Source organism: Hibiscus syriacus, unplaced genomic scaffold, assembly GCF_006381635.1.
Source record: "Hibiscus syriacus cultivar Baekdansim isolate YM2019G1 unplaced genomic scaffold, ASM638163v2 tig00112079_pilon, whole genome shotgun sequence".
Lineage (NCBI taxonomy): Eukaryota > Viridiplantae > Streptophyta > Magnoliopsida > Malvales > Malvaceae > Hibiscus > Hibiscus syriacus.
Window position 1 is genome coordinate 155,310 of NW_024063250.1, and position 9,435 is coordinate 164,744.

At 32.0% G+C, this 9,435-nt stretch overlaps 1 pseudogene; it reads left to right on the forward strand.

The window, feature by feature from the left end:
* Positions 1 to 9,228, forward strand: part of LOC120174426 — a 29,544-nt pseudogene extending 20,316 nt beyond the window's left edge.
* The last annotated feature ends 207 nt before the right edge of the window (positions 9,229 to 9,435 follow it).

A 9,435-nucleotide genomic window follows, 5' to 3' on the forward strand; every position in this document is an offset into this window, starting at 1 on the left:
TTTCACATTGAGTGTTTTTGGATACCCATGTTCATAGGTCACATTTTCATAATCATATACCAATATCAAATAGATTACATAATATAAATTGAATAAAACATTGTAAAAATATAACATAAAAGAAATTGGAAAGTTTCGATGAAAACACTGAGGTTGGCTTATCGCAAGCCTTCCTCAATTCTAATGCAAAACCAAGAAGTTGTAATCACCTTTGCTCCCTGAAGCCCTTAACATTTTTGATCAAAAATCTATAACGTCGAAGTATCCGAATTTGACTTTGCTCAACGTCTACACAAAACAATCGAGAATGGATATTAGAATTTGAATCACTTATATACATCATAACAACTTAAGCTGAAAGAAACATTAATTATCATTTAATGCTCAATAATATCGGTACTCCCACTACAGTACCGATACTTCCCTTCTATGGTATCGATACCCCCTTGGGTATCGATACCATTTTGACATACTGGAATTTCAACTTGAAAATGGTATTGATACCTACTATTGGTATCGATACTCCCCTTTCAGTATCAGCCTCACTCAATCAGTATCGATACTGATCCTCGAATTCCAATTGGTTTAGCCTTGAAGTATCAGTTGTTTTCTAGTATTGATACCCTTGCCCAGAATTTACCATTTCCACTTCGAAATTTAATCAAAAACTTAACTATTCTTCTACTTTAACCTCTTTTACCTTTAAACTCACTTCATTCATCCAAATTAACTTGTCTTCGTTACTACTCTTGAACCTACAAAATCTCACTAAAACTCTTACATCTCAAAATCATACCATAATTTCAAACAAGTTCTTACTCCTTTCAATTACCCTAACTCTTTAGTTAGATCATTGACAAGTTAAATATCTCAAAAACTCAAAAAACTACACCATATCATTCATTTCAAAACCCATTTACAAATTCATTTCTAATCACTTCTCTTGTTGTTTTAATCCTTTACAAGCTTTCCTTAAGATTATATAACACCCAAGCTTTCCACACCAACCCAAAAACTTAAGGAACCAACAAAATTACAGAAACTTACCTTTGCAATGGAGTTCACAACACAAGGAAGAAGACAAGAAATGTTCCAGATTTTTCTCCCCTTTAACCACGTGCTTATCCTTTAAGAAAGAAGATAAATTATCCTTTAATGCAAAAATATCATAATTTCCTTTCTACTAATCCAATTTAATATCAAATCCTACACAAATTTCCACAATAAATCCTTGAACTTTTCAGTTATTTTAATTAAATCACTATTTTTGAATTCTTACATTTTGGTCATTGACCCGATGATTGGTGTGTTACAATATTTCTCTAGGTGTCTGAAACTTTATAATTTTCTAGACATCCTATGATTAAATATGTGGCAGTAAGAAGTGTCTCTCCCCAAAATGTTTAGGAAGGTTACCGATTCAGTTTTAAAAAAGCACGCCTATACGTGTCTAAGGTGTCGCGTGCAAGTGGGTGCCAGAAAAATCGCCTCCGGTAGTATAGGCGAGGCAGTGAACGGTGGGTGTGCACTTTCTTCATTTATGCCAACCTGCATTTTCTCTAAGAACTAAAAAAAAGTAGAGAAAAGAACTGCAACTGTCAAATATATATTATGCTCAAATAGAAAGAATATAAATTTTTAATGAATAATTTTTCCCAAATTATGCAGGTATAGCAATTGTTAATAGCATTAATCTCATCTTCATTTCCCAATATGCTATTTATATCTTTTTCCCAAGCTATAACATTAATGCCATCTTCTTTTCCCAATCTGCTATTTATTACATTATCTTTTCCCAAATTATTTTAAACAACAGGAATTATTATACTTAATGTATATCTTTCTTCTATATTATTGAATTTAATTTATATTACTGTAACATCTATAACATGATTATGTTATTAATATTGAATACTTTAATAATTTTTAAACAACAATGATCGATACTATTGAATATTTTAATATTGATCATATGTTTTGAGTATAAAATATGTTAAATAATTAATTTAGATTTTTTAGTATAGAAGTGCGCCTCACCTAAGAAAGGTGCACGCCTTCGCCCTACGCCTTGCATATAAGTTCCAGGGAACCTTTGGTCTTGCGCCTTGCGCCTTTTAAAACTAAACTTACCATAAAAAGTAAAGACCTAGTGACTTCTAAAATGTCATTTTTTTCTCTCATCATCCTATTCTGTTGCGGGGTATCTATATAGGAACTAATCTTGATTTATCCCTTTTTCTTTACATAAGAAACTAGAGCTTTGGTAAGTACTCCCCCCATTACATTATGAAGAAGTTTATTTTCACATTGAAATTGATTTTAAACCGTACTATGAAATATCTAAATTTCTCTTCTATTTCAAATTTCTGTTGCGGGGTATCTATATAGGAACTAATCTTGATTTATCCCTTTTTCTTTACAATAAGAAACTAGAGCTTTGGGTAAAGTACTCCCCCATTATCATTATGAAGAAGTTTTATTTCACATTGAAATTGATTTTAAACCGTACTATGAAATATCTTAAATTTCTCTTCTATTTCAAATTTCTCTTTCTTTAAAAAGGTCCAAGTAGTTCTTGAATGATCATCTATATAAAAAAACTATAATACCCTAAATTTTGTCTAGTGACTAAATGTAAGTTTTGAAAGTTTGGTGGCTAAAGTGTAAAGTTTGAAATGTTTAGGGAACAAAAATGTAATTTTAAAAATATGTATATTTTAGCCCGTAAATTAACAGTTTGGCCTAAAACAAGGATTTTCGTGGAATCAAATTTTGTTATGAGATTTGTGTTAAAAGCTACAACTATTGAAATTTGAATAATAAGATCGAACTGCAATTTCATGAAAATTTGAAGAATGGTTGAATATATTTACATATTTTATATCAGAGAAATTTGGCAAAACAGTGTAATTTTTCAAATTTGACCGAACTGTGGAATTTTAGTGACTAAAATGTAATTTTAAAAATTGCATGACCAAAGTAGAAAGTCAAAGCCAAAGTGATTCATTTTTTCCAAGGAATATTTTAATGGAAAAATGGGAATGTAATTGGTAATTTTAAAGATTCATTAATGGTATTTTGGAATTTCTCATAATTAAAAAAAATCAATTATAATAATTTAAAGACAAGTGAAAAGGCTAATTTAATGTGAGAATAATCAATAAATTAGCCATTTTCAACTTGTTGTTCTTCTCTTGGACTAACCACCTGCTCATGGTAAGAAAAATTTCTTTTGATTTTGGATTAAGCTATTAGATGGAGTATTAATCTATATGAAATTCTCTATCATTTGATACCACTATTTCATGGTGAAGATGATTGTGTGATGACATTTGATGATTAGGTTATGAAGAGCTTAGTAATTTTAAGAGTTGATGAAGGATTTTTATGTTTTTGATGTTAGTAATTATTTCTAAAGCATGTACAATGATTAAAATTAATTGTACATGCATATATAAGTCATGTTAGGGTTTATGGAGAATCATTGAATTGTGATTCAAATTGATGTTTTAATGATGGGAAATGCATGAATTTAATCATAGGAGATTGTATCCATGCTTGAAATTGAACAAAAAGTTCATCTATTATGACGTGATGGATTTAGCCATAGGGAAAATTTTAGGGGGGAAATGTTGAAAAAAATTATATGTTCTAGAAATAATATTAGAAGTGTCTATATGATTTGGATTAATTTGGAACCTTGAAAGTTAAAAGGTCTAGTTTACAAGTTTAAGATTGTGGGACATTATTGTATAAATGTGAGATTTGGAGTATTCAATGATAATATTAGTATTGAGATGCTGGAAAATTAAGTTGGAAAGTTATTTGGAACCAAGTTGCAAATTTGGTAAAAGTTTGGGTTGGAATTCGAAAGGTCCTAAGAAAATGAGGATTTGTTTGCAAGTTAGTAAATGTAGAAGTATCATTTGGTTAAATTAGGACAATTTTGGAAATTCTGGAAGCTTGCTGAATTTTTTTTAATTATTAAGTTTGAATCAAATTACAAGTTTATAGAGATTGGATGTTGAATTGACAAAGTTTTAGAAAATTCATGGTGAAATTATAAGTTTTTAAATGTTTAAGTTTTGATTTGAATATTTTATGGAAGTGCTGGAAATTTCATGTGAATAAAATGATATTATTAATAGTGAAGGGCTATTTTGAACTTAATGGAATAGTTGAGGTGAATTCTAGGAAGAACCAAAGTTAATGGTTTGGTTTGGAAATTGGCAAAAGTCGAGGGATTTAAGTTGGAAATAAATATTTGGGAGCTTAAGAGTATTTTTGAGAAATTGGAATTTTAATTAAAGTCTGATTTAATTATTGTATTGATTATGTATTGATTTTTATTTCATAGACTTTTATATTTTTATGATTCAATTATGTTAGTTCGATACTAACATATAGTTTGAATATGTTATGTTATGATGATATGTTGTCAGACTGCGATAAACCTAGCGATCTGAACAATCCGAAAAAGAAAGGAAAAAAGTACACGAATAAAGAATTAGCATATAAATGTTCGGTAGTGAGGCAAAGGTGAGTGCGTTTGTTTATTTAATATTTTGATCGAGGACAACTTGTGATAAGTCAACCTCGTATTATTTATTTCAAAGTTATGAGTTATGTTTGATTTTGAAAATTATCTGAAATATTTTAATAAGTTTTATAAATGAATTGGGTATGAACTGCCCCTGTATATTTTGTGAATATGATCTGAAAATGATTCGATATGATTTTTATTAAATGATTATGAATTGAAATGAAAGTCCATTGTATGTTGTATGGAGAGTCATAGGTATAATGGCATGTCATGATGTGGAGTGATATATTCAGATTTTGATATACTATAGTGTATCAGTGGGTATACTAGTATATTCCGATATAATTGCACTTGTGTGTGCATATTGTGATTTTCGATGTGATAGCACTGTGCTTATCTGTTCCAATTCTGATGATATCACTGAGATATTTATAGCGCACACTCGTCTGACTCGCTTATCTTATATTCTCTTAAATATACTTTGGGTTACAAAAATAGAATAGGAAGTTCTGAAAAGTGTTTGATTGAAAAGAAATATTGACTGTTATGTCTGATATAATTATTATGATTTTGTAAAAGTCATAAAATGATTCCTTTCAGATTTCTGATAAAGATACATTATGAGATATCCAGTTTGAAAGTTCTAAAAATTTATCTGAATTATTTTTTAAATGTATATATATATATATATATATGTTAATACTTTATATATTTATTATCACCTTTAATTACTGTCTCACTAAGTTGTACTTAGCGCATGCTGATTTTCATACGTAAGATCTGATAGGAAACCGAACGTGCAGTGAGGAGCTTCCTGAACATCATTTTGCAGATCATCTATAATATCATTATCATTAAGACATCTTGTTGTTTCTTTGACTAGTAGTGACATGTATAATTATGTATCAGTTTGCTTTATCAATTTTAATTATGGCCTGTAATAGTAAATCAGACGTTTATTTTGACTATTTTGTTTAACAATATTTTACATGATTAGGATATACATATATAATATTATATGGCTCGTATTTCTAAACGTATACAGGCTATGTGTGTTACACAAACTACCTACAACCATTAATTTTCTTAATTGGTGAAGGCCCCAAATGTCACTGTGAATAACTGAAAAGAGTTTAGATGGTTTGTAAGTCAAATGAAGATAAGTGTTTTGTATGTTTTTGCATGTTGGCAGACATCACAAATAAGAGAACCAGGTTTTGTCTTAATGAATAACTGAATTTGCCGAGATAGAAAAAATTGGGGTATCTTAACCTAAACTGTTGTAACATAATATGGCTAACAGTAGGAGAAAAACTAGATTTAACAATATTGGACTGAAAAGGTAAACTTGAGTTGGCTTGTCTTACAGGGCGTAATTGTCCTTGAATAATGTAAAGGCCACCAGACAACCTCGAATTATCAATCACTTTCCCTGAATCTAGTGCCTGAAATTCACATCCACTCGTAGTAAATTTAGTTGCACACTTCATTCATTAGAATTTTACTAACCGACAAAAGATTGCAAGCAAGTGATGGAACATAAAGGACGGAGTTTAAGCAAAAATTCTGGTTAATTCAGACTGAAACACTCCCTTCAACTGATGATAATGATCCATCTATTTCTTGACATGAGGATGAGAAAGTGACTTTGTAAAGTTTTGGAGCTGGGTAATGTCTCATGTCATATGATGGGATGCCCTCGGAGTCGACAATCCATGTTCCCAGCCATTGTCATTAATCATAGAGGCAAAGAAAAAAAAAATCTTCATAGGCTGTGAAAACCAAATTGGAATTACTAGTCTCGGGGAATGTTTTGATAGTCATTTGGCTAGGGTTTAAAGGATCGGCTAACCTAAATTGATACCATGTAGAATAATGGTATGTGCAGAGAATAAGATCATATTTCTTTTTATTTGTTGATATTTTATTGATAAAAATGACACCTATTTATTGGTATAAGAAGATTCTAATCTAGGAAAATTACATAAATTAACTAATTACACAAATCAGCACTACAATGTTGATTTGGAAATATAATTGGAGATCAACTGGATTTTGCACCAATCTACAACTGGATTTTGCTACTAGTCTGATATGGGAAATGATCAGAAGACTTGGCACTTTTTCTTGGATTGGCTGTGTGGTATATTGGGGACCGCAGATGCGGCCGGCCACCAGCACGGTAGTGGTTCCAAATAGTTTAAGTTCCTTCACGGTCAAAATTTCAGTGTGTTCTGGTCCATTTTGGTCAATACCGGGTTGTAATGGTGTACCAACAACCTGTACCAAGTAGTACAAGATTTAATTTTTTTAATCCTTAACTATTTCTATTTAATAATTACATTTATTTTAAATCAAAATATAATTATTTAATTAAGTTATTTAACTAAATTAATAATTTTAAATATATTTCATATAAATATACTTTTACGTATCTAATTGAGGTATTTTGCGCGTATATATTACATATGAACAATACTGAAAGAATACTGAAAAAACTCGAAAAGGTACATCGGAACACGGCAGTGATATGTACCAGTACTAGAGAAAAAACAGTACGTCCATTGGTACTGGCTAACTTGAGCAGTACTATTCTTTGAAATATGCTGGTCAAGTATCTGAATTAGCTTCCACTAATGTTCTTTATCGGGGCTTATACCTTGTTTGAGATTTTTTTTGTCATTTCGCAGCATCCTTCTTTGAAACACCTATTTTAAGACAAGCTAGTCGACATTAGTACTTGTGGTATTTCTACTGCTGGAAAGGTTTAATCTAAATATTTCCTAAATCAATTCTGCATCATCCTGAAAGTTAAATATTGTGGTTAGTTCAATGTTGTTTACAAGAAAGGACAACTCGGGATGTAGTTAATTTCCTCGGTAAGGCTCACTGTATATCGTAGAACATGACATGTGCACATTTATCTGGGTTTAAAAAGTTTGCGGTACATGCTTAGTCATCTCGAGTTAGCATCTTTTGAACATCCTAACTCCAATACTTGTTCAAGTTTGTTCAGTGTCCATACCTTTGATATATTACTCCAAGCTGCTTTAGTTTTGAGCCAAAGTTTACTCAAATACCCTTGAGTTTGATTCATTCTCTTTGTACTTAAAGTTCAAGCTATGTAGCAGTTAATGTGGCTCTTTAAAATGAACATATAGGATGTTGTGGATTTGCTGGTGAGACTCATTGCAACAGTTCAGAAATTTGTGCACGTTTATTCATCCTTGACAAGTTTCATGCACCGTATTTTCCTTGAGGGTTAATGCTGCAATTGGATGAACTTGCATGTAATTGTGATTGTAGGATTCAATAAAATATTGAACCATCTGTTGACCAAATGTTAGCAAAGTATTATCATGTTTTGAAAATATAATTTGAGCCATAAAGCAACGAATGAATGAGCCAAATTAGGGTGGTAGGTGGGGTTAGAAACGTCTAATGCGGCAACTCCTGCTTTTTGCTATACTGCTGGCTCCTGAAGTGGACTGAAATATATAAACCAAATTTAGGTTTAGATTTCTGTATAAAACTTAAAACTACTACATTTAACTAGTACCTTAATCTAGATATGCATAACATACGTAAGTGCACTATTGCCACTAATTGACATATTGATATTCCATTGCCTGTATGAGATCAATAAGAGTCCTTAATGTATCAGTTTCAATTGGTTAGACATCTACAGACTTACTCGGCATTACTCTTCATAAGCACTCGCAAACCAGGATAACCAAAATGTGGTCATTATGTTAGTTAACGACGCACGTTTTGATTTTCTGCAAACACAAGAAACTTTAGTTTTTCAAGCATTTTCAATTATCTGCAAACACAGGCTGGTGGGGAAGCAATTTCCACCATGGTGAAAGCATTCAGGGAACGGCGAGATTTCTTGGTTAAAAGCTTTGGGGAACTGGAAGGTGTTAAGATATCAGAACCTCAGGTACCACCATATTGGTCGCAGAATCTTATTGGGCAACCCCTATTTTATTTTTGATATGACCACCGGTATTTAACTATTGGCCGAGTAATCCGAATCGAGTACTATAGACTCATTATGGAATGACTCGCAATTCAATTTGCTCTATTCACAATGCTATGATCCAAACTCTTGACTTTACCCAAAGACCTGGTCCCTCATCCCGCTAAATCAATTGGTGCATCCATGTCCTAGTTTCTTCAAATTTTCAAGATTTTAGATCTTCATTTAACCTACTTCTTGCTTGCACTACCTTTTGGCTGCAGGGAGTTTCTATATCTTCATTGGTTTCAGTTCTTACTACGGAATAGAAGCTGAAGGTTTCGGTAAAATTGAAAATTCAGAGTCACTTTATCGATACTTCCCGGACAATGCTCAGGGCGTCATTGAATGCTGCTTCAAAGCTCTTTTTTAGAGAGCCTAGGAAGTGCTAGGGTGTGTTCCGTCGATATTTATGGAAGTGCCAATCCTGTGATGATATCGAAGGTGAAAACATTAAAGGTTGCTTGTGATGGTGGACAGGTTGCACTAGTCCCTGGAGATGCTTTCGGGGACGATAGTTGCATTCGGATATCATATGCAGCATCCTTCACAACCTTACAAGTGCTTTTGAGAGGATTAAGAAAGCACTCATCTCCCTCAGGCCTGCTGTCGCTGTTTAACACATGAATTATCATCATTTAGCCTGTTATTGTTGTTGTTGTACTTATCTGGGTTGTTCGTCCTTCATTTTCTGGTCGAACAAAGGAAATATGATTTCAGTCGACTCTTGCGTTTCTACTTAACAAATCCAATATTGAATGTGTAAGGTTGAAATTGAATGCTAATGCTTTGTTATTTCTGGCCACTTGATACAATTCTAACATAACTAGTAATGTGCCAAACAAATATACGAAAGGATCTGCCACTACAA